General features: G+C 49.5%; 1 protein-coding gene and 1 pseudogene across 3 annotated transcripts in view; one reads left to right on the forward strand and one right to left on the reverse strand.

Moving 5' to 3' along the window:
* MED27 (mediator complex subunit 27) overlaps window positions 1-26,759 on the reverse strand; it is a 180,611-nt gene that overhangs the window by 77,027 nt on the left and 76,825 nt on the right. The window lies entirely within an intron of this gene.
* On the forward strand, window positions 13,931-14,049 carry LOC112484864 (annotated as a pseudogene).

A 26,759-nucleotide genomic window follows, 5' to 3' on the forward strand; every position in this document is an offset into this window, starting at 1 on the left:
ATTCTTCAATAGGAAAGGCTGGATGAAGTACGTGGTAAGATGGTTTCATTTTGTGTGGATGTCAAGTGACTGGCTAACGATTTTCATCTTGCAGATGCGGATGACATTCTGGCTTTGATTCAAACACACCTGAGTCATCTATTTTGGTTTGTGAGAAAGTTTCCACTCTAAAAATAAAACTTTAAAACACCGAACACATATTTCTAAAGCCTGTGCCGCAATGACCAGTAAAATATTGAAGCATAATGTTCAACTAAACCATTTTCGAGCCATACATCACCTTCTGCCTGGGTCCTGCCCAACTGTTTCAAAGTCCATTTTTACAGTGTTCAGGGATAATAACAACCATATCATTCACAGGAGCCATGTCCAGTCAATTTCTACAGAGAGTAAATGGAATTTTTCCAAATAGATTGAGTTTAGTGTAGAGAACAAAGACCCCCTGACGTTAGTATTTCCGAAACAAAATGTCCAGAAATTAAGTTCAGATAATTTCAAGAGCTCTCTTTCAAGTGCGACTGGCTCAAAAAGGGGACCCGCTACCTTAAACGTGACATTTTTTTCAAGCCCCGAGAAGCAGCACGCAGAAGAAGAAGACAGCAACGACCCAGATTCCTGCACCACGGCGAAGGGCTCCCGGCCGGCCAGCTGCAGGGCGGGGCTCGGGCCCGTGGGCCTGTCCTCACCGTCCGCCACCATGCAGAGCGTGCGTCTTCTCCCTAGTGAAGGTTTCGCACGCCTCACGCCTCTCTCTCCAGATGCCTAAGCTTAATTTTACCCATTTCTATGAGTATCTTTTTAAACCACCAGGGCTTAAATGCAGATATATTCGCTCCTACCAAGAAAACGACTTATTTGATTAATGTGGAGCATCCCCTCAAGCATCCCCTCAAACCCCGGCGCTTTGTGGCCACAGCCCTCTTCTCCTGTCACGTGGGCGCCGGCTCCCGGCTGGAGCTGGGATGTGTGCGGCGGCGGCTAGTTACCCCGACGACCCAGGGGAACGGGGTCTCTGCGCCGGAGCAGCTGGCAGCAGCGGTGCCCGCCGGGCCTGCTCCCGTTCTTCCTGGTTCTTGACTGCGTTCCAACTTGCTATGGGGACCGAACACTGGAGAGTGACTAAGTGCGCGTGCCTTCTGTGATGCTGACTACCCGCCAGGCATTACGCACCCTGGTCTGATCGGAAGGCAGGGAGAAGGCACACAAATGCTGAAAGGGGTGATAACGTGGGCGCTGGGGACCTTGAGTAAGTCGTCAAATGCTCCAGGCCTCAGTGTCCCCAGCGACAAACTGAAGATGACAGCTGCACCTGACTCAGAAGGTTGCTAGGATCACGTAAGGTGTTCGAACAGTACTTGAAACTGAGTGACCACTTGACAAAACCCCAGCGACCCGGGGTGGCAGCATGGTGACCGTGAAGCGGTACCAGGCTCGCCTGTGCCTTTCTTTATCAATTTCCTCAATGCCAAGCGGGTCAATGAGAAGGTCACCCGCTGAGGCAAATCATGAGAGCCACATACCAGACAGGCCACCGATGCCAAACTGCGGGGGGTTTTCATGACTTAAGAACCAGAGAAAGAGAAGGGGAGTGGGGGGTGGGGCTAATACAGCTAACCCCGGCCCCCGACTCTCCACTCAAACCTTGAACCAAGGACGTGCAACTCGTGCAGGATGGTGGTTTAAAAAGTGGAAAGCTGAAGTTCAAGCACAAGGGAGAAACCTGGTCTGCTTTGATGGAGTCCTTTCCGATACAAGGACACGGCAGCCATATCTCGAGCTTTCCCACGGCACTATGCTAATGCATGCTCCGCGCTACCTCTGAAACCCCACGACCCTTCCAGCAATCTGCACACGGTTCTCATTTTCAACTCGCCGTATTTACAGGACTACTCCTTTCTCGAGAAAGGTGTTTTTATAAGTACAAGGTATGTAGACTTACATATGCCATGCGTGCATTGTGAATTTTATTTATTTGAATCTATACCATTTGTAGGTATTTTCACTTAAGTAAAAAAGATCTGGGAAGGTGGAAAAGTTCAGATCCCTTAATCTTTTCTTTGGAAATAAATTATTCATGAAGCTCTCTACCTCATTCCCAAATGGTTAGGTTTAAACAATTGCTTGAAGTGCTGTTTTTAACTGAAGAACACATTATTCATAATGCCTGCAGCCCAGGAAACACTTACTTGCTAACTGGTCATTTTCACCTGATCAATGGCTTCGCAGTGTTGACACACACCACAGAGCAATGTGCTTCCAGCTCCAGGCCAGTGGTGGGAAGTGTCTGCCTCTCATAAACAAAGCGAGCTGGTTAATGGTCATTTTATGGGCCGCACATTACCCTGAAAATCTATTACCGTGTGGCTTAGTCAGCCTTATCTGGGATGATTTGGGGGTACTAAGCACAGCGGGGACCTTCCTGTAACAGGTTAATGGATCGACTTATTTATTTATTTCAAATTTGTTTTTTCAAGTTGAAAAACCACAAAAGACTCTCCAAGCAATGAGCTCGATACCACGAGCTGGGGGAGCCATGCTGGATCTGTTGGCCTTGGCCCTTCTCTGCCATTGACGGTTCCCGGGTCAGTGCTGGCGGCTCACTGGCGGCGCAGGTGCAGAGGCTGGCTCGGTCCCCCAGGAGTCTACACGCCGGGGAAAGGCTCGGGCTACCTTGTGTTCAAAAGTATTGCCGGGCTCCATTTTTTTCTTAAATACAAACCCGAAGTTAAGAAACAGTTGAAGTAACAAAACATAAAGGATTCCATGTAAACGACAAAGCCTGGGCCACTCTCATTCGCCAGTCAGTAATACCCTGAATTTCTTATAAAATGATGTCACTAATTTTATCCCTCGCCCCGCCACAACCTGCCCCCAAAACCGGGAACTCTCTTTCTAAGTGAACACTTTTCAAACGCTGAAGCTGCAGTGTGAGTGACCAAGCCTCGGCGAGACAGCCGGCGGCCAGAGATTTGGAGCCTTTGATGCTTCCTGGTCACCGCGGGTTTCAAAAGAGGACGTCCGCTCTGCACCCTTGGTTTTGACACCGAGGTGAAGAGTGAATTCCCGCTAACGGTCCCCAAACCCCAGATTTCAAGGGAAAATTGCATTTCTGCTGAACTTCAGGTCACATGCAATACGGCTGAAAACTCGGTGTTGTCCGTAGCATAAGGAAGAACACGTCTGAAGTTTCTTCCCTCGGGATTCTTCTCTTCCAGCGCCATGTCTAATGACATGGTTGAAGGCGAGAATTTTGGAGCCCATCAGTTGCCACACTCTGCTGGGCGACGCGGTCATCTGCCTGGACTCTGGACACTGACTGCCCAAGTTCAAATCCTCGCTCTGACACTAGCGATGCAGCCGGCCGAGTCGCTTAACCTCCCTGTGCCTCAGTTTCCTCGTACGTAAAAGAAACGTAATAGTATTAACGTCACGGGGGTTTTGTAAGGCTTGAACGGCTTCGCGAACGCAGAGCACTTAGACCTGGCAAGCACCGTCTGCATGCTCACCGTCACCCTTCACGAGCTGGGTGGCATTACCTCGGTGTCCTCCTCTGTCAAAGCTAGAAATAATAACGCTTTCCTCACAGCACGGCTGAGTGACGGTGTGCGCGGCGTGCTTGGCTCCGGGTCTGGAACGTTCTGCGCGCAGGTGTGCACCAGCAAGCAGCAGCATGACATCCGTAAGCGGATGCTTCCTCGCTCTCTCTATTCTGCACAAGAATCTCTGTGCTTGAATCAACAAGATGCCATAAGCTCCCTCGAAATACAAACCCTGGGCCATTTCAATTTGTGGGTGTTAATTCAAAAATTTCAGAAATGCACAATACTATTTTCGGAATTGTACTTCACCAAGAAATCTCTCTTAAATGTATTCCCCGTGACACCACCACTGCGAACCAACAAAAAATGCTCAGCGGCTATGTGCAAATGGATACTTGTAAAATTACACTGAAGTGCATGCTTTCTTTAAGGTGCTACCTCTGCTTTATGAGGCTATGCTTATAGCAGAGACTCCATCCAGCTCAGAAAACGCTTGCGTCTTATGTCACTTGTACTCGGGGCTTAGAATCGGTCTTAAGATAACAGGTTATTTATGCTTACGAGAATCCTAGTACTCAGAACTGAAAGGGACCCAATCTCCGAAGAACACAATGGCATTAAGTGGTCGAGGTCGGGTAATTACTAAGGGCAGAGACGGGCAAGAGTCTTCTGGCTCCAAATCCACCTTTCTTCCCGCTAGATGACGGGGCTCCCTCAAGGAAACATTCTACTTGTGAATCGAGAGTTTATACTGTCTGAGATGCCAGTTACTATTCTGTCTTTAAGCATGGTATATGTGCGCGCATGCGTGCACGCACACACACGCACGTGCGCACGCACACACGCGGTGCACTGAGCGACTCCGTAACAGAAAGACGGGGACTGAGACATCAGTCCTCGTTGCTGGGACAAGGAAAGCGTAGATTTTGAGTTTTTGGATGATATTTAATTCAGTGTATATTTCATTAATGTTTTAGCATCTTAAAGAGAATTTTCTTCTTGCATTTTTTTAAGTGCCCTCAAAACATTTTAGAAAAAGGTTTTTCTTTGACTTATTTTTTTCGGGGTGATATAATTATAGTAAAAAGCGTTAAGAGCTTTTGGGGAAGCTTCACAATTCCTAGCATGGCCAGGGAGGGACAGGGCCCGTGGTGACCGCACCCCATCACTGACCGTGCCGGGGCTGTGTGACACTAGCCCGGGGGGTCTGGAGTAAGCGGCCCTGACAAAGGGCTGGAGGATGAGTCCCTGCTGGGGTGGCGACGGCACCGCGCACACAGCTCAAAGGGGGAGCGCGGAGCCAACGAGGGGTGACTCCTCTGAGGGTTGTCCGGAAGCCTGTGAGGCGATGCTTATTTTGACGGAGCCAGCTCAGTTTCTGGAATTCTCTAAATCTCCTCCTGGAAACTAGACAAAGCAACTAGAATAGTAAGAGATAAACGAAATCTTCAGGAAAACCTGATTTTTAAAATTCCCCACAAACCAAGGCCGCACAGGGTCGGCACCTCTGAGGCTGAGTAGGGAGGGGAAGCAGGACAACTGACTGGTGCTCGGGCCACAAAACGCCCAAGTCGCCAGGAAATGCCTAGCTCTAAAAAGAGGGGCCCGAGCCGGCTGGGTGTCCTCCAAAGTGGTCCAGGCACAGCTGGCAAACTGAGTGCGACCCCTCGGGGTCTGAGTGCCCATGATCACAAACACCAGCGGGGAGGGGAGAAAGGGGGTCAGAGTGCTCATGATCACAAACACGGGGGGTGGGCGGGGGGACCCTGAGAGCCACAGGAGGGTCAGCCAGTGTTGCCCGGACAAAGGACTGTCCAGCAACACCCCACTCAGAAAGGCAGATCCTTCCCCACCCTGTCCCCCTCCCCACCAGGGCAGGTGCCGGGAGCAGGGGGCGGGGCCTGAGGGAGGGCGGGTGGTGGCCCAGAGCAACGCGACTACAGATGCAGGCAGCACCTGAAGGCCGCGGCACAGGGCTCTGAGGGGCAGACACGTGCTCGAGTCCTTCATGAGCCGAAAGGCCACCTGGCCACCAAGCTCCCCCGACGGGCCTGCCCTTCTCTGCAGAACGGGAAGTCCGTCCACACACAGGGACATAGGAGACAGGGGATCCTGCCCCGCACTACAGCACTACAGGAGAAGAGGTGACAGTGAACAGACTAACGGTCCACACCATGAAAAAGTCCTTGAGCTGACAAACACCCATCTTTTCAAACTGAGCTAAGAGAAATTAAGAAAACGACAATGGCTTGAAAGAAAACCAGCATGAATCAGAAATAGTTCTCAGAAGTGAGATGGCTGGACAACAAGAGCATAGGAAACGAGAACTAACCTAACTCAGAAAATTTTTAGAAATAAAAGCCAAATTAAAAGAAACATAAGAGCAAAGAGACATCACAGAAAGCACAATAAGAGAAATGGAGGAAAGAAGGAGACGAGCGAAGAGAACGAAAATCGAACGTACTGTGTGGAGTTTGTTTGGATCCCAGAAAAAAACTAAACCAACTGTAAAAGCGCGTTTTTGAGACAGCAGGGGAAATGTGAATATGGACTATTAGATGATGCAAAGAAATTACGTTAATTTTGTTAAGTATGATAATGACATTGTGATCGTAAAGTGAATGTCTTTACTTTGTAGACACAAATATTCAAGAGTAAAATCACATGACGTCAGAGATTTGCTTTTTATCCCCCCCTTTAACTGCCCCCTCTTTCACCCCTGACCTATGGATGTTGCTGTCCCCTTTTTTTAAGAACTGGATCTCTGAAGGCGGGGTGTCTCCCTGAGGCCTGGTGCATCCGGGGTACGGTCCGGGGCTCCACCTGGGCGCAAACCCAGGACCTGCGTGTAAAGCAGACGTGCTAAGCGCTACACTATGGAGCCGCCCCCAGAGATTTGCTTTTTAAAATATTACAGCAGCAACAACAACAGAAAACAAAAGGAAAGAACAAAAGGGGACGCTCTTGCTGTCCGGCCACCTGAGCGACGCGGGGTTTAAGGGCTTGTCCCACGGGAGTTCGTTCCGTTCCTCTCTGTCTTCACGGGTTCTAAACATCGCTGACATGCTTGCGCACGGGGGCGCGCACAGGGCCGCCTGCCACATGGAGGTTGAGGGAGGGCACCACGGGCAGAAGGCACAAGGTGGGAACAAGCGTGGAGAGCTCCAGAAGCTGCTGCAAGGTTTAATCATTCAGGGCAGAATTAAATTTATGTCGTGAAAAGGATGCTGCATGCAGGGCCGAGAATGAGGGCTCCCGTGTCCCGTGTCCCGTGTCCCGTGTGTGGGTGGACTTCCCTGTTCTGCAGAGAAAGGCAGGCCTGGGGGTTGTGGGGGGGGTGCCAGGGTGGCCTGTAGGATCTGTAGGACGCCAGGGGCGAGATGAGGGCAGCTTGGACCCGGGCCACATTCGTGGTGACAGAGAGAAGGGCAGGATTTGAAATGGAATTTAAAAGAAATGGCTAATGGACTAGATGGCGGGGGTGGAGGGGGTACGTGGGCATGTAAATGAAAAAAAGGGACATTTACTCTTGGATTTGTCATAATTATCTGTCTGATCTTAACCTTTTCCCAGAAATGAAAAGACAGCTTTGCAGTGCTCTATGCGAAGGAGCTTACATCTCGGAGAGGAAACTTCTGAAGCACTGTCAGATGTAAGTCACCATCAGAAGCCTGATTTACATGGGGCCTGGCTCGGGTCACCCCTACACACAGGTAATCAAGCCATAAACACACTGCAGGTGACAGACAGACGAGAGTTTGCCACGAAGCTAACTACACTCTCTCAGTTAAAAAAAAAATCCTACGCTGATGAGTGCTGTCTTCCTCCCAACCCTCAGTCCGAACACAGATAAATTCTAACTGATTTGTTCCATCACAAACCTGAAGGTTTCAAACACGAGAGGTCTGAACCCATGAATATTTATTTCAGATACTTTTGGAGGAACGAATCCTCAAACGATCTGTCCCTTCTTCCTATTAGGTAAGTAAGGTCGAATTTCGCATTCCAGTTTCTGACTGAAGTGAGTCCTCAATACAAAACAGCGTCTTTAGAGTTACCAAAAATGACGCTTGAGCAGGGAAATTCTGCTCAGTTATCCTCACATCAAACGCAGCCTTTCAGAGACTCGGTGGCACTGTTAACAGAGAGTCAAGGAGAGACAGCGTGTAGCTGAGGGACAAAGCACAGAAATACTCCCGAGGCAGCAAAGAACAAACGTCACCACTGAGTCCTCCCCACCACCCAGCACCAGGCCCTACAGACGTGGGGCTCAGTAAACGCCTACTGAATGAACGAACGAGTTACGGTGAGTCTTTCCGAGTTGTCTTCCTCCCTGAACTCAACAAGTCCCTGGGCTGAATGGAGACAGCCTCGGTTAGGGGTAATGCTCCGTGGGGACAAGGTCAAGAAGACCCTTGGTGACATCCACGAAAAGAACGGTTACACCACAAAAGCTAGTCTGAACACGGAGCAGCCTACACACAGTCTGGTCCTGCTCAGAAAATCGAGAACACCTCAGACACCAACGTACAAAGGGGAGAAGTAGGGAACGCAAAACTAAATCATGGAAGGCTTTTCAGGACAAAGGTGGAGGAACAGGTCACCTCCCACCACTGAGGAAGAAAAGAGGCACCGTGGACACACAGGTCAAGGCTAAGAGGCGGAGCTAGAGAGCGTCATAATCAAGGAGCAGGTGGCTACGGTGTCTAAATTGCTCAGGATCTCTATCAGGAAAAGACTCAGCAGCTCTGCTGTCCAAATAAAAAGCGAGAACATGGAGAACACCTACTCCCTCTGTTGTGAACCATTTAAAATGATAAAATTAAGGTCTGCAGGTAGGAAGGTAGGGAACGTTCAAACACGATTTAGTACCCACCTTTAAAGAAACTTTAAAAACAATGTCATAATCAACCGGCTAGTGTGTAGAAATAAACTTCGTGGCTTAAAAAAAAAAAAAAATTTTTTTTCCAAAACTGAGTATGTATTTTTCTATATTACAATGTATACAAAGTAATTACATTACAGAATTTATAAACAATTTAATATAGCAATAAAAGTTCAAACATCGAATGCTCAGAGCAAGACGATAACTAACTTCATCACGAACCAACTTCTAGTCACCAATTTCTACCTGGAAAAACTCCTAACGCTATCAGCATCCTTTCTTGCTTCGATAGTTATCCGTCCGTCCCCTCTTTCTTCCTTGTGAACGAAACCCTCTGACAGATGTCATCCTGCAAAGGAAGTCGGCCCGGGATGGCTGGAGGGTGAATCCTGACTAGTCTGACTCTAGCCCCACGGTCATTCCCGGTCCCGTGACTATGACGGCATGTGTGTGACGCACGACTGTTCAGCCGAGGCCTGTGGGGAAAGCAGCTGCGGGGCTTCCGGGGAAGGTTCCCGTCTGCTAACAGGAGGCACCAGTCTGACGCACGACTGTTCAGCCGACGAGGCCTGTGGGGAAAGCAGCTGCGGGGCTTCTGGGGAAGGTTCCCGTCTGCTAACAGGAGGCACCAGAAGAGGCGGAGCCACAGCTGTGTCCTGGCGTGCCCGGGGCCTGCAGCCACCGAGCAACCGTGCAAAGAGCTGGACTGGGGACAAGGCCAGCGTGCGGAGACGGGCAGTCTGCACTTCACTGGATTCTAAGGTACATTTTCCCCAATACTCAATCATCTCTGAAATCAAGTATGTTTTACAATCAATAATATGTCCTAGTTTAACTGACAGAGATTTTTCTTTCTTAGTGGAACGTAAAATAAGGGTGCATGTTAGAGCTGGTGACATCTTAGATATGATTAAATATGGTACCCACACCCCCACCGAGCTGTCCCACCTTGGAACTTATTATAATAAAGAGTCTTACAAACTGTCCTACTGTTTATGTCAGTTATACTCGAGTCTGGGTACCGGTGGAGGAAGGGGCCAGTCTGAAATGATGTACCGATCAAACGGGTAACCTGGGGCCTCGTGTCACACGGAGCCCACCTCTCGACCCTGTACCACGCGAGGCTGAGCTTTCAAGGCCCTGGACACTTGGGAGGCATGATCACGTCTAACCAAGCAGACGGGGGCCTTTATAATAGTGAGAGGGAGCCTTGGAGATGGCTGCGTTTAATTCTCCCATTTAAGAAAAATGAGGACACTCAGGCCCAGAGAGAGGTGACCTGCCCGAAGATGCAAAGCCGGTGAGAGACAGTGCTGGGAACAAAATTTGGGGGTGCGATCTGGGCTGCCCAGGACACTCGCTGCGGCCTCCTCCGCCCACCTGCCCAAAGGTGCAGCATAGGAGAGAGAATGGGCTGAAGGAGGCCACACGCAGCCAGCGCGCCCCTTCCCCCTGCCCGGCCCTCTCCCGGCATTACCTTGGCGCGGGGTGCTTTCTCGTCGCTTCGGCTGCGTGCCGGTGACCGTCTCCCGCGTCCCTTCGCTAGGTACTGCACTTGCAACCACTCTCAGTGGTGGTTTTCCAGACCTTTCCTCTCGGAAGGCCAGCTCCGTTTCATACGAGCAGCAAACCTAACAGGTCCAGGTGGAACCGCGTGAGGCAGGTGTACGCACTTCCACGGCAACGGGTGTTTGACAGGACCCACATGGCTTTCTGTCCCATACAGTTGGTTATAAGCTTAACTCTCACCTACTTTTACACTGACCTTTAAGTTGATGTAAAAAGCCAAAGAAAAGACGCTTAATTCCTTTGCAGTCGTTGGTAAAACTTGTTTTAGTCACCATTATTTTTTACCCTTTAAGCATGTGATTTGGAGCTCTGCGAAATATACAAGTAAGGTTTTACGATATCTTGGAGCCAATATAGTTTAAAAGGACTGTGTCTCCACATTTTCTACCAAGTCAGTGGCAGCTTAGCATGACACCTCTATTACGAGACGTTCATCTAATTTTGAACATCGTAAACAGCTGCTTCTCTGTTAAAAAGCGTCTACGGGAATGTGGATAGTAGCCCACCCAGACCGTGCTGCTCTTCCTTTAATTTTTCTGGCCAACCCCGATGCTTCTCACTGCCTCCAACAGGGTGGGCGGAGGCAAAGACAGGAGTTCTGCTGCGAGCCAGAACACCAAGAAAGGAGGCTGAAAGCAACGGCTGTAGGGACGTCCGATCAAAGTCCTGAGTTCTGATCCAGTTGCCACTTCTAAACAAACAAGCTTCAGTGAGTCTGAGCAGATACTGTCTCGCTGGGTTTCATTTCCCGGTTTTAAATTTAAAAAAAAGAAAAAGTAGCTGTGGTCTAGAGTCATTCACTCTTAACCTGCTTTTACCACGTCCCATCCTGTCGCAAGTGCTGGGGGAGCGAAGACACACGGGACACAGCCCCGGACCTCGCAGATTCACAGCCGAGAGTCGAAGAGACAGATTAAGTAACATCCGAGGACACGTGAGACCGGGTCACGTGGGCCTTAGGAGGCAGGTGTCTTCGGGATCGCTGACGGCAAGGACAGGAACGCACGAGAGCGAAGCTGAAGAGAGAGGGCCAGTGCTCTGGCGGGACACTCAGGGTCTCGCACAGACCCAGACGACAGGGAAGCCGCCCGGCCCTCCAGGGGACACAGCCTGAGCACGGAGGGGCTGTGGGGATCCAGGCGGCATCTGCCTGTCTAAGGGCCTGCTCTACCTGATGCTCAGGGGACCTGGTGGCCGATGGCCAGTCGGCGCTGCAGGGTCTGTGGTGAAGGGGTGTGAGGTAGGCAGGTCCTCCAAGATGGGGCGTGAGGACAGAGAAAACAACTCGTGGAGGCAGTGACAGTCTGATCTGTAAGGGCCAGCGTGACAGAGAGGGGCGTTAAGACAGACCTCAGAACGATGCCAGTCCAACTTCCCCAAGTCAGGTGAGCCCAAGCTGACCTGGCCAAACCGAGAAGGCCCAGAATGGACCCAGCCTCTTGTCCCTCACTCAGTCCAGGAACCTGACCACGCCCCTGCTCTAAAATGCCACGATGCGATGCTACAGACGCAATTATCCTTTCCATTATCCTAGTCAGCTGATAAGTTATGCTCTTGAGATCAAAAACCAAGAAAGAAAAAAGCAGAGCGGAAACAGACGTTGGGCAGTGGGTGTATCGGGCTGAGCTCGCACCGAGGGGAGTGATGGGTGCTGGGACCACACCCCGGTGTGTGAACGCCGCTGCTGTAACCAAACGTGAACAGATGTCATTGCTGGTCCGGCCTCCCGTTCCTGACGGGCCCTGCCAATGAACGCAAACCGATTCCGCTGCGAAAACGAGGCAGCCTAGGGAAGTGAGCAGAGAAACATGTTCGAAGTCTCTTTTCTTCCTTGACGAGCTGAACTTCTGACCAATATGCTTCATCGCTCACTGTAAAAAAAATTGTGTAAATGTAAACTGTTTACAGTGATTATGGAAATCGCTACCAAAAGACATCCAACTAAATAGCAAATGAGCCTGGTGGTGAACTAAGCTGTTCCTGTGTCTAATCTACAATGCTATTATCTAATCAGGAAAGACTGAAAAACAGATCATTATGCTCCGAGAACACTGTAATTACGAACGAGGCCTTCCCCCTTTCTGCTCTCCAAACCCTGATCACAGCACAGCTATTTCGAGACTCACTTGCAGGAGCCCCATTTAAACGGGAAGAGCACTAATTGGGGCTCTAGTAGCAGCTGTGCTACTTTGATGTCAGTTCCGAGGATGAACTTGAGCAGAATTCTTTATGGGGCTGCCAAGCCAGCCAGTCAGGAAGGTTAACCCTTAGGCCGCTCGTTATTCCAGCCGTGGTTCCGGAACCTGATTCCAGTCGCTTCTGCAGGGACACTCCACGTGTGACGCACCCTCCGAGTGGGACCTCCGCTCCGTGGCCATCACAGAGCGGTCAAGTGCCGAGTGAACAGGCCTGACGAGGAAGCGGCAGCTCTGGGACCCACGCCTGGTTTGCTGGAAGTAGCACTTCATTGACAGCTAGAAACTTCGGCTTCCAGCCACCACGTGGCTACTACTGCTGAAGCCTCGGACGGCGTTCTGGGCCTCGCTTTCCTCATCTGTGGAAGTGAGTTGGCCTAGACGACTGCTAAAGAGTGTCCTTACTCCTTGAAAACCAAGGTTAGGGCAACCTGACTTATCCGGCCCAGCCCGGGACCCCTCGGGCTCTGTGAGTGGCGTGGACCAGTCTGCTCTGCTGGCTGTTCCTGAGGAAGGCACCCCCACTCCCGGAGAGCGGCTGGTGTACTGGTTTCTCGAGAAGGTTCTGGAACCCGGTGCACCCATCAACTCCCCAAGAGACTGTGACTGCTCTAGGTCCGTTTTTAAGCAAACTCAAAAATGAGTGTTCCTAACCAAAAAATTAAAAACTCAGTTTTAAAATAACCAGAAAAAGTGAATTGGTCATTCTTGAAGGATGCTAGAGAACCAACTCTATTTTGATAACCGGTAAATAAAGGGAAAGAATTGAACATTTCTTCTGTCCTTTGTAAGCTGTACCATCGGGTAATCAAATAGTTGTTATGGGGAAGTCAGTCTTTATAGCTCCAGCTAATAGATGAACAAGGCACGATAGCATTAATGTATCACCGCTCTGTACGCTAATGAATCTAGACATTGAGCATAAATAGCTGCTAATATCATCAAAAAGAAAACCATCCAGACATTTCGTGCCTCCTGATAGAAGATAATACCATCAATGAAGTAATCTTGCCAAAACAAACAAACAAATCAAACATGACTCTGACCAAGCTTCCTAATCCAACTACGAATCTAGAGCACAGAGGACAGAGAAGCAGGTTTGACAAAACCACGGTGATGTCATCAGCAAAATCCAGATTGGAAAACGGTACAGGACAAACAATCTGGTCTCTTTAAAAACACCAACGACAGACACCGTGAGAGGGACAGGAAGAAAAGAAAGTGGAAGAGAAAGATGTCGAGGGGAAAAGTATAGGTTAAGAGAGACACAAATGACCTATCAACCAATCGCGAGATGTGGATTTTACTGAAATCCCAATTCGAACAAAACGTGGGGCAAAAAAAAAGAATTTGTGATGCCTATGAGATACCTGGAAATTTGAAAACTGACTGGACACTTAATGTTATGGAGTTTTTATTCATTTTAAGTGAGATAACGTATTGTGGTTATGTAATTTAAAAAGTCGTTATGTTTTATGTATCTCTCTAGCCTTTGAGATACATACTAAAATACGGATAAAATGTCTCAGATTTGCTTCAAAATAACATGAGGCTGATGGCTTCTAGGGTACACATGAGTTCATGACAATTTTGTGTGTGTTCAAAATTTTTCATTAAAAAGTTTTAAAAATAAAACATTTAAAAAATATTGGGGGGACGTGGTGCCATAGTGTAGAGGTTAGCACGTCTGCTTCACATGCGGAAGGTCCTGGGTTTGCGCCCCAGTGGAGCCACGGTCCCTGGTCTACGGCCATGCCACCCTGAATGTGCCTGATCCCGTCTGATCTCGGAAGCTAAGCAGGGTCGGGCCCGGTTAGTACTTGGATGGGAGACCACCCAGGAAGACCAGGTTCTGCAGGCGTAAAAAATAATAATAATAAAATATACATTGGGGAAGAACAGGAAGGGCACGGGGTTTTAGGGCTGCGACACTACTCTGCATGAAACCACTCAGTCCCGGGAAGAGCCGTGGCGGTTCTTCGTTGTAAGGGACACGCCACTGGTGGGGGATGTTGGCTCTGGGGGAGGCTGTGCGGGGTGGGGACGGGGGACGTAGGAACTCCTTGTTCTTTTCACTGTTTTGTTGTGAATTAAAAACTGCTCTAAAGAAAGTTTATTAAGTTAAATAATAATAAGAAGAAGATTGTCCCCTGCATGGTTCACACTCTACCGTGTGCCATCTTGCACCGGAGTTCAAACAGGCTGAGACACACTGCTCTTCGGAACAATTACGGATCGGGGCCCTTTATCCGGTTTTTAATTTTATATGTAAGGGACTTCCGGCAAAGAAAATTTTACTGCTGTTTTTAATATGGCCAGATCATCCCCACCCTTTCTCCCACAATCCTTGCCCTCCATTTATACCACAAAACCCTAAAAATTATGCCAAAGAAGAGCCCCTTATGCACAGAACTGGATTATGACCTTGAACTTCATGTACACTGAAGCGTCCAGCTACAACTATCTAGTGATGATCTGGGGCACGAGCCTGAACAGGTAAGTGGAGCACCGCAGAGATGGTGGCTGTCACTTGTGCCACTTGCTCTTGTCTGTTTCCCTCCCACCGAGGCTTGGGCCTCGAGAGCTCTCCTGGGCATTGCCTGGCTCCGCAGAGGCAAAGGCTGGAGGCTGTGGGCACCCATCTAGGTCAAATATGGGGCGGAGCACCTTCCTTTCTGCCTCATCGTTTTAAAGAACATCAGGCCAACCAATGAATGGAAACAGTTAAGATCCAGAGTCTATCTGCAATCTCGTAAGCAGATTAGGAAATTTAACCAATACTTGTGTATCTTCCTTTCTGTATCAGAAGCATATGAGCAAATATTTGTTTTTTTCTAACTAAGTTGCATTACTTACTTGCCACTGAATATTAGAAGCTGTTCTTTAAAAAAAAAACCCTAAACTTTAGTAATGAAACAAAATCACTCAAGCAATCCTGAGCTTACTGCTACCTGCAACCCCTCTGCACAGTGTGTGGAACATGGCGCGTGCTCAACGAAATATCTGCTAAATGAAGAAATGAATGGAGCTCAAATAATTGAACTCTCTGTGTTGGAAATGGAGAGGTCATGTGATAGCCCCATGGAGACACATCTGCTTGGCGGCAGAGCCACTTACCCTGGAATATTCTTTACTTTGGAATGGGGTTCTTTCCACTTGACCACACTACCTCCTTGCAGACGAGCCATTGGCCCCAGGAAGGAAAAAAGATGGATAGATGGATGACAGATAAATAACAAAATTCACCCACCTACAGGATTCTACGGGATCTCTTTTTTCTCCCTCAAAACCTTAGGCTACTTGGTCTGCTCAAGTAGACATTTAAACTTTTTATTTAAAACAGAATAAAACTGTATGTATCTCCAATTTAGAATCTCAGTTAAAACTGTAAATGTTTCTTTACATAGCTTTTGGTCTGCAAATTGCCAAGAGTACAAATATGTCACTAACAAGAAAATTGCTGTTTCTTTGGGGGTGGGGTGGGGTGGGGTGGGGCGGGGCGGGGAATATCCATTACATACATATAGACATAATACACATATGCAAAAATGTAGACAGATAGATAGATAGACAGACAGACAGACAGATAGATATAAGCTCGTGCGTGATATGAAAACAGCCTTTGAAAGGGAGGTGGGTGAGGGGAGAAAGCGAGCTGCCACTTCATAAGAGCGGTAAGTAAGTAGCTCTAAGCATTAAACCGCTTTAAAAATGAACCAGCCACTCAACTCGTTAAAGAGCAAATGCTGGACCAGGCAAAAAGTTCCTCTCGCTCGGAGCACACCTGATTCTGACCCCAAAACGTGAACCACTGCAGTCAGCGAAGGCTGCGGCGATTAAGAGATTCTCTTATTCAAGAGAGCTGAAGACAGACTGGCAGGCACCAGCTCACGCACACGGTAAGCTATTCCATGTGTCTGCACTTTGTCTTTACGTAAAACAAATGGGACCTTAGGGCAAAAAGGTAAGGGGGCACAAAATAACACATCGTCCTCCACCCATCAGGAAGAACTGACGGTAGACAGTTATGCTTCCCAATTGTTCTTAAAAATCAGTGCACAACATTCGATCATTTTGTGAATTCTGCTCTCCTTGGAAACTCTCTTTAAAATGGGTTTTGACTGGTAGAAAAGCTGTGCAGAAACATTAGCCTGCCTAGTTCCGTTTAAAAAAGAAAACAACAAAAAAAACACAAGCAATGTTGAGCTTTAACTATTTCCCTGCTGCTAAGGAGAGCCTTCTTAGTTCAGCGAATTCTGACACTTCTCACAAGAGACAGCAGTCAGCAAAGACAATTTAATTCCTTGTTAGTGGAGGAAATACTTCAGTGGAGCAGATTAGGAAGTAAAACCCCGGAGGAAGAATTTCAGTCACCCGAAATTTTTAAAAGTAAGGATTAAGCCCCACGTTTTCACCCGAAATCAGCAGCGCTTTTTTTCCCCAAGAGCTGCATGTGGAGGAGGGTATCGTTTCTCGAAGCAGCAGGGCTCCTAATTGCAACAAAGAACAGCACAGAGATTGTTACCCAAAATATAAATATGATTTCAGAGCTGTTGGCCAGAACTCACATCTTGTGACTATATGAAACTTAATTTCACACCTTGTATAAACATTTGCTCATTTACAGCAATTGTTGCAAGTTTTAAGGAAAACCACTATTTGTTTTGGCTAAATTACAATAAATCACACACTTCTGATTTTTGCTAAGGACGTGTCCCCTCGAAACTGGCAGGAGACACGCGTAAAGCTGCATGGCGTCTGGGCCCATGTGCTCAAACGAAACGAAAATACCCTCGCTGAGAACGAAGAAGTCAAACGCCCAAGAAAACGCACAGATGATCCAAACTTCTTCTCCCCCTCCGTTTATTTATTTTAAAACGTGGCCATTTGTGAGACACAAGCCTCGCCGATGCAAGCTGCACAGCTCCTCCTGCATGGACCATTCCAAGAAGAAGGGACCACAAGTCCACAAGACGGGGCTCGGGGGGGTCTCGCCGGATTCGCAGCCACGCGGGGGGCGAAGGCCACTGAACATCCTGACACAGTCACAGAGCCACGCTGCCGGCTGAGGGAGGAGGGCTTCCGTCCACTGTGCCCACTGTGCGGCGAGCCACCCCCGGGCCACACGAAGGCGGCAGGGAGTTAACGCGCTTTCTAACAGGGACGGGCCTGGGGTCCCAAACAAACTGGACCACTGGCCCCTTTTCTCCCCACTGTATTTATCCTGAAGTGGTGGGGAAGGCGAGAAATGGGGTTGCAATCGGGAGGAGAGCACATGGGCAAAGGAGCTTACTACTCTCAGACCCCGCCCGCCCCCGCCATATGTGTCAGCGGCAGTAGCAAAGGCGGGAGCGGACAGCATGCGGTTTGCACCCCAAGTGTTCCCTGTGCATGGTACTCTGCCACACTGATGCCCGACAACACTCCCTGGGGTTACGCCCTTGTACAGTTCCCTCCCCTTGAGCCCGGCACGACCTGTGACTTAACTAATAAAATGTGGCTGGACACTGAGGTAGCTCACTCAGAGTCTCCTCTTCATGGCTCAAGGACTTTGCAGCGGATTTAGGACATGTGTGCAAAACTTAGACCAAGAATAACAAGCGACCCGCCAAGCAAACTCTCTCTCCCCGCTCACGGTGAGGGCTTGTCCCTTAAGGAACGGGTCCCGTCCGTCACCCGGGGAAGAACCTCCTTTCCTTTCAGTTCTTATTTCAAAGGCTGCCTGTGATACTTGACAAAATTGGCTCTGACTTGGGTGTGAGACAAATATACGGAGTTTATTACTACATTAAACCTAGACTTCGCTTCCAGTCATGAACAATGGATATTTTTAGCATCTAAAAATGTGCATCTCAGACAGATATGTAAATATTTAGCACCATCCTTCTGAGACTGTTCAGCTTTCACTTTCAATCATGCAGAGGTATGCAAGTGTTTTCATTAATAGTCTAATTATATCGTATATTTTCATTCCGCGCAATATTTTGCTTCTATATTTGAAATAACTGAATTCATTAGTGCTAATAAATGTTCTAAATGGACATTTTAACAACTGAAATTAGCACGTACCGTATCCCTCGAAACAGTTTATGAAGCAAGAACTACTGTTTATATTACACAAAGGCAAAACTATCCGCAGTCTGTAGCTTGGCTCAAGGTCGCGTATCAGCTTAGAGTCCTCATGACTCAATTGCATTTAACCAGGGCCGGTTTTTGACCTCCGGTCCCAAGAATAAGTCCAAGTACCTTCCTTTGGTGCCCCAGGCCCCGACCTGTCCGTATGACCTTACGTGAACGCTCCCCACACTTTCGTGCTCCCCTGTCTGGAACGCTGTGCCCGCGGACACCTACATGGCTAACTCCCTCCCCCTCGCCTTTGCTCGAATGTCCCCCCCTCAAGGAAGTCTCCCTCGCCATTCCTTTAAACGCTGCGACCCATCTCCCCCAGCTCTGCTCCACTCGTCTCTCGGCACCACTCACCTGTCCCCCCAGATGCTACGACTTTGTCCTAGTTACCCGCTTCTGCGCTCCCTGCTAACACATAAGCACCAGGCCCGGGGGCTTTGTCTCGTTCGTGGACGTGTCCTGAGCACCTGCCACAGGGCCTGTTCTCAGGACTCACTGCTCTCTGCGCTGGGGCTTCAGCAGCGAACAAGAGAGACGTGGTTCCTCTTGCACAGAGATTGTGGCCAAATAATTGAAAACAAAACAAGAACAACCCCGAAGATAATAAACCGACAACAAGACAGCAGTAATGGTACCACAAAGATAATAAAACTGTTGTATGATAGAGTGACCGAGGAAGCTACTTTACACTGGGTAGTCAGGAGAGGCCTCTCTGAGGAGGTGACACTTCAGTTAAAAACTAAGATAAGGAGAAAGGATTTGCATCTTGCACGTGCTTGTCTGACTTTGCCTCCCTGATCTGTTGTGGGCGCCTATGGCAAATCACAGCTCGCCTGCTGCTCGGTGTCTGATCGTTCATCCTGGCACTTTCTGCTGTTCGTTTGGCCCCAAGATTGCCCATTACGGCCTCCCGGTGGACCGCACGCCTCCGCGGAGTTGTCAGAACATTTCCCTTTGCAGCCATCTACACCGTGTGCCTTGAGCTCACCTTGCCCACTATTTCCATCACGACCCTAATCTTCTTAGTTAGAAATGCAGCCATCTTTGGCCACTACTCCTTCAATGTTGTACACAGTAAGGTTTTGGTCTTGGGGGACGATCTGGGCCTTTTTAACGGGCATTTATTCTTTCGGTACTTATTAATAATACAGACGTGTGATCTAGACCTGGTCATCTTATGTTTTTAGCTGTTAATGCTTTGCTTTTTATATTTTGCCGTGTGAACTGTCTTTTTTGTTGCCTTGGGAGGCGATACTGCATCTTCTTCCTTTTTTCATAAGTTCTTCTAGGGGTTTTCTTTTTAATTTTATATCTTGTACTTAAACCTCTACTTCCTGATGTTTGGACGTATCTCTGGCCCCCAAATCGGACAAGGCGATCTGCGTACCCAAACTCCCGATTCTATTTGCTCTGTGAATGTTTTCCATCTCCACATTTTATATTTACCTTATGATATGTTATAACATATTCCTGACAACTACCTGCCCTTGGCTATATATTCAGAAAGACCGAAGGCTTTGCCGTTATTCACTAGAAGGTAAGCTGATGGGCTGTTACAATCCCAGACCCAGGACAGGGCTCGGCGCGTAACAGGCGGTCAGTGGTACCTGCTGGAAGAACAAATGGCCTGGGCTGATCCCCTGACTCACCGAATTCTGTCACTGGGTAGGTTTTCCAAGAAAGGCTCATGGGCTTTTCCTTGAGTTCTTCGTGGGTTTTGTTTGTTTGTTTAAAGAATACGCTAGCCTCTTATACAACAAAACTTAGCTGAATATGAAATTCTTGGGTCAAATTCTCCACCCAAGTTTTGTGGTCCTGCTCCACTGTTTCCTGGCGTTGAACGGATGCCACGGAAAAAATCCGAAATAAAGATTCCTGCGATCTGCCAAGACGCTGTCCCTGGCCGCCAATCTTCGAAGAGGCTAAGCCCCGTCCTCTGACTGATGCTGGTCTCCACTTCTTGGCTCTTTCGTTACCTGTACAAGGAGGCGGAGTCTCAGGTCTGGGGAAATTGCCACCTAACACCAAAGCCTCCAGGGCACTGATATTTTTTAAAAGCTCCACGGGCCAATCTGCTGCACGGCCGGCACTCAGAACCAGAGGCCAGCAACTCAGGAAGCGTTGGAAACAGGGAAAAGCAAAGGCCTAAAGGTGAGAATGAGCAACGGTCATTCAATCTTTTAGTTTTTTTAAAGGCATTTTATCTTCCTGCAAATTTCTTAATGTTCTATCTCCTCTTGTTTTCTGTTTACATTAACCCGACGGTCATGATGGAATTTAGACCCAACAGCAAGTAAAATGCTGTGGGCCGTCATGAGGAACTGCCTGTGAAATCGGTCCTCTCCCCACTAGAGCAAGGACCAGAGACCCTCTTGAACCTGGACCCTACGGAGGCCATGGGAAACAGTCTGCTAGGAGTCAGGGCATGGCGCGAACTCTGGCTCACGTCCCAGCCGTGCGTCAGTGCTCGTCCCCTCCCGGGCCTCAGAGTTCCCGATAAGAGAACACGCCGACGTCCTATGCAACAAAAAACTGTTGGAAAAGGTCAGAATCTATGTCTATTTAGACAGGACTGAATTCGCTGACTTTTAGAAAATTGGAAAATATGAGCTGGGAAAATTATTCTATAAATACAACAAAGTAAAATAAAATCATGACATTAAAGAGGTAAACTATGAGCTCTTCTTTTTCCAAATTTTCTCTAGCATTTACTCACACTTTTTAATTAAAAAACAAAAAAAAGACAGTAAATATTGAGAAAATATTCTGGTAGCCGCTTAGCTCTGCTCGTTTACGCAGGAGTAGTTGATGCACCGCTGGTATCTGTCCGTTAAAGAGGCCATTGACTTGGCGAGCCCCATCTGCAGAAGGCCGTTCAGGGGAGGCGCACGGAGCTAGGTTTCCCCGTATCCATCATCTCAATTAAACTCCGACAGCCATCGGGTGTAAAGGTTGCTATCCCTATTTTGTGGGTGAAGAAATCGAGGCTTGCGGCAATTATTAAACAGTTGGTTAATATTAGAAAAGAACGCATTCTCAGAAAATTTCCCACTATTCAGATGTCACTAATTAACACTGAGCTTCCTCTTAGCAAAACCGTTAAGCAGGAAGCTGGTCTGGGTCGGAGGCGCCTCCCGGGACAACGGCAGGAGCCCAGCACTGCCCTTGACCTTTCACTCCAGGAGACCCGTCCTAAGGGGCCTCAGCAGCAGGTTCTGTAGCCGCCAGTCACAGTCTGATATTACCCCTTCGTAGGTAAAATACGTATTTTCTTTAATGAGGTAAAATATATATGACACACAATTTATCATCTTAAAACTTTTTTTTTCATTGGGGTAAAAAACGTGACAAAATTTACCGTCTTATCCATTTCAAGTGCACAGTTTGGTGTGCATTCACAATGCTGTGCGACCAGGTGTACTATTTTTAATTTAACGTTTTATTGTGGAAATGTTTAAACATATCCAAAGGCAGAGAGAACCGTTTCATGAAGTCCCATGTCGGCCGGCTCTAGCAATGTTCCCTATCTGCCATCCCGTTCCATTTACCCATCCTCCCCCGACATAAACACACTTTACAGAAACTGAAATGGAATCATGCAGATCCCAGACATCACTGCGGATCCACCTACAACCTACTTCAGCACGACACAGTTGTGTTTTAACAGCCACCACTGGGGAGCGATATGTTTACCTTTAAAGTGGCTGAACTAGCAGCACCTTGCTCAAAATACTGTCTCCGGCCACCTACTAGTTAGTCTCACTTCAGCCAGCACCGTCCCACACCCCTGCCCGCCCCAAAACCAGGTGCTTCTCCTTCTCCATCCTTCCAGCTCCTGCGAGACCCGCCTCGCCTCTGACCTTCGGCAGACTGTCCTCCAGCCCCCTAACGTTCCTCCCCTACGTCTGCTCCCGTCGAAGTCCAGCTCCATCTCTGCCTGCGAGGGCCAGGGCCCTCAACAGTGGTCCCCGCTGCCACGGCAGAGCCCACGGACGCCTCATGGCGCATCTCTAACAACACGGTAATGCTCCAAGGAGGCCGCCCCCGCCCCTGCCCCAGAACTTTCCTGCTCCGAAGGCATCCTCTGTGCTGCCCGTGGGCCTCCACTGGTTTCCCCGTTTCTGACCATGCCTGAGGTCCCTGACCTGGGTCCTGAAAGTACACGCACTAGTTACACGTCCACGAGACGATGAGCTCCGTGGGGCGGGCTCTGGTCTCCCAGGGCCGGCACACTGATTCCTACACGCTGCCCAAAGGCAGGGAGAGTCTGATTCTGAAACAGGTTCAGAACCACTGGCCTCGTCCTGTTGGATTCACGCCTTGTCACACAGCCCGCCTGGTCACTGATTTCACTGTCACCCTAAGAGGATGTGGTCTCTTGGTTCACCTTGAACTCCATGCTCGAGAGCCTGAGAGCCAGACCTGTCCCAGAACCCGAGGCTCTGCCCAGATCTAGAATTCCCATTAGAACTGGCGACACGGCCAAATCTTTCCTCGCGGAGGACACCAGCTCACAGTCATCTCGTGAAGGACCCTCCGTACAGATCACCTGGATCGGGTATTCTCCTACCTGCCTCTGAACATAACTTCACCCTTCAATGGGACTGCAAGCTCCTCGCAGTCAAGGGCACATGACACTGTGCACTAGTCAGACGCAGAGTGGGAAATCCACAAACACTTGTGGCTGACTCATTCACCAACGTCGCTGACGCCCCAGGGGCAGAGATCTGGAGGTGCGCTGAAGAGTGGAGCGAAGTGCGTCCTGTCTTTGAAATCGTCACCCACAGGCACGAAGAGACTGCTCTCCAGTCCAAGACAACTTGTGACAGTTTTTCATAACTGCTACTTGTACCCACGTATCTCTAAGGCGGCCATACAAAACAACAGACGCTTGTGACGTTAAAGTACAGCTGCATCTCAGAGCGCGCAGGTGCCATCGGAGACCTGAGCCTGCACCTGTCAAGAGAGAAATCCCCTCGGATACCACCATTCAGAACGCAGGTTTTTAAAGCAGAGCTGTCACACCCATGTTCCTCTCTCCCAGCCAGGAAGCCCTTAGAAACCAGAGGAGCATACTATCTGCGTTAGTCACTGCCAAAATCCAAAGGAGCCTAAGTTCTAACTCACCATCAGAAGCAATAAAAGCACCTTTGACACTTATCCCTGTCCACGCCTCGCAGAGATCTGAATCAAATTCAGTAAGTGTAGCAGGCAAATCTTCACTGAGCTCTGTAAGTGACCTGTCCTCTCACAAACCGGGGTGTTTAAAATCTAACCTCCTGTTTTTAAGGCACCACACAGTATAAATTAATAATTTTCAAAATGAAAATACAATAAAACATACTTAACACAAAACACGTAAAATGATATTTAAATTTTCTTTGAAGGTTCAGGAAAGAACTCAGAGATTTTTCAGTGTCTTGGATTCATTATCACTAATCAACACATCTACCAAAAACGCTGCTAGGAGAGCTTTTTATAAGTTTATTTGGTGATCCTCTGTTATGACATTTTATCATCCTTCACTGTTTAATTCCATGACATTATTTGAAAAGAAAACAATGTCCTCCCACGTATATTGTGTGTGTATATGTAACAGAAAACACATATGCCAATAGGAAACAATGTTATCTGAGTTCAAATCAAAGAGGAAAAAAAGGCCTCGTGACTGGTTCTAGGACTGTTAAAAGGCATCTTTACCTCATGGGACAGGATGTGGAAGACAGCTGCATGCAAACAGGGCTACAAATCCAATTCAAAATACAAAATTCCAACCTATCAATACCGCTCCTCTTTTGGGGCCTACTCTTAAAAGGAACGCGCAGACTGATGCAGGAGATGAGCCTTCGGAGCCCGCCGCCCACGGAGCCGCCCTCCCGGCCTTTCTCCGGAAGCCCCGTGGAACTCACTGCCCATGGCGTTCACGGGGTACGGACTCCCACCACTGGACAACGATGACCATGAGAAGTGAGCAGCTGGCACGTACTGACTGACCACCACAGGGCAGACACTGTGCTACTGTCCAGCTGTCGTTATCATCCCCACTTCCCAGGGCGACGGAGGATAATGACACGCCCCGAGGCGTGCGTACAGTAAAGAGGAGACCGGGGCTCGAACGCAAGCATTGAGTCCAGAACCCGCTCTCTTACCTTTACCTCCCTCGTTTATCTTCGCACGGACTGTGTTCTAAGTCCCCGACCTGACTGAAAACTCCTAAGGGGGAGGCCAGTGGTCCGGACCCTGGCCCCACAGTCCTCGCCCCACAGCCGGGGAGGCTGTGGAGACGGCCACTCCGGTCCCCGAGGAAGGCCTGGCTGCCCAGCTGTGGAGTGCGGCCGGCACGCGGCCTCCGCTGTCAGTCAGCTTACTCAGGGTGTCGAATGCAGGGAGCCACTTCTCAGGGGCGACCTGACACTTCAGCGCCCCCGCCCCACCCCCATTAAGAGCGGGGGCACGCTGAGCCAGACCACACATGGGGTCCTGGCCAATGTCCAGTTTACAGTGGGCATGTCCGCTGGTCTGCAGATCCACCTGGTTGGGTATGCCATGGAGATCGACATACTTGGCAGTTGGCATAACTACTGTGTTAGGTCCTCAGTCTGTGCGATGAGGCCTATCGGAGTGGGCAAGGCCAAGCGGCAGTCTGAGGTCACACTGCCCTCCCCGGCCACACCCCCAGCCAAGACGGTAAACGAAACTCGATACTGCATCCCAGGGCGGTGGTGAGGATCAGTGCCATTCTTGAGGGGTCTCAAGGACGCAGGGACAGTGGTTCCCATCGTGTCTGTTTAATTTACCAGTCTGAGCCCTGCAGATGCCAGCTGGATGCTGGAGGGAGACTGCGGACGACCGCAAGCTCAGTCAGGAAGGCGGCCCTGATCACAGCCACTGTCAGATGTGGCATCTTTCCTGCAGAGTACAGAGCCACTGATTTCATGAATGCCTTTTCTTTCTATTCCAGTCAAAAAATGAGGGTAAGAAACAGTTCACATCCTACGGAACACGGAACAGTGTAGCTTTACAGTTAGGCCTTAGGGCGAACTCTCCTGCCCTCTGCATAGCGCAGCAGGCAGACACCTGGACATGTGAACATCCCTCGGACTGCCACAGTGATCCAAGACGTCGGTGACTCTATGTTGATCAGGTCATGTGATCAGGTCGCGTGAGCGAGAGGTGGCAAGCCACTGTGCGGGCCTGGCGACAAACATCTCTAAGATGGAGGCCTCTCATCCCGGTCCGAACACCTGCAGAACCAGAGGCCTCAGACCTCATGGGACCCACAAGAGCTCATGTCTGTGATTGTGGGGGGGAAGGGGGAGCCCATATGATCAACCAGTGGAGGAAAAAGTCCAGGCCGGCTTCACCGACAGGCCACCTTGGGACACGAGTACAAGCCAAACTTCATGGCAATGACCAGGCTGGCTTCACCGACAGGCCACCTTGGGACACGAGTACAAGCCCAAACTTCATGGCGACGACGTGAAAGACAGGCTCGGGTGGCGTGAAAGGCGGCAGCGAGGGGCGGCCTCCCGCGGGAGCAGCGAGCAGCGCGGCGAGGGAGAAGTAGCACGAGGCGGACCACACACGGTGCGCAGCGGCGACCGGTCCGCTGGGGTCCAGGGCCAGGAGGGATGACCGGAAGGTCAGGATAAGAAAGGCTAAGGCGCAGACATGTGCATGACGGGCGGGAGCGGCGTGAGGGCGGAAGGTCTTTTATCCCACGTTATCGCCTTCCAGGGAAGAGGCACGCCACGAGCAAGTGCACAAATGGCCTGACCAGTTCACATCAGCCAACCCCGGTCAGCACGATGGCCATGAACGAAGTGGCCACGGTGGCAGAAACGGGCCCAAGAGCCCGGACTTGCACTCGGTAAAGCTGATGTAATTACTGATGCCAACAAACGCCCATCTGCCAGCAACAGAGAGAATACAGAACCCTCAGGTGACAGTGTCACAGCTCACGGAGACCGCGGCAGACAAGGAGACGTGCTGGCAGGTCCTTCTTTGAGAAGGAACTTGCTGCCTGGCCGTGGGAACTGTAGGCAGCACTTGGCCGCCGGCCACCGGCTCACTCAGGGCAGCCTCAATTGCAGATAGTCACAGTCCTCCTGGAGTCACCTGCGTCTGGTGACTGAGCGAGGCGGGGGTACAATGGCCCAGGACAGCTCTTGTAGGTAATATCGACTCTGGAAATCTCCCAGGTTGGACGAAGCTTTGTCGGGCCTGTATCTTAGATTGCAGTCTCCCCCATCTTTTTGCTTCTCCCCTTCCTTTCACAGGCCCTAATAAATATACTGCACCCCAAATTCCACCCTCAGCATCTGCTTCCAGAAAACCTAATCTATGACAGAGGTGACTATGAGGCCCGACCCTGCCTTGTGTAGCTCAGGTGTCTGGGTTCTGGAGTCCCGGGGCCCAGGTGAAGCCCAGGTGCACCACTTCTCA

The sequence above is a fragment of the Pteropus alecto genome, unplaced genomic scaffold (genome assembly GCF_000325575.1).
Source record: "Pteropus alecto unplaced genomic scaffold, ASM32557v1 scaffold67, whole genome shotgun sequence".
Taxonomy (NCBI): domain Eukaryota; kingdom Metazoa; phylum Chordata; class Mammalia; order Chiroptera; family Pteropodidae; genus Pteropus; species Pteropus alecto.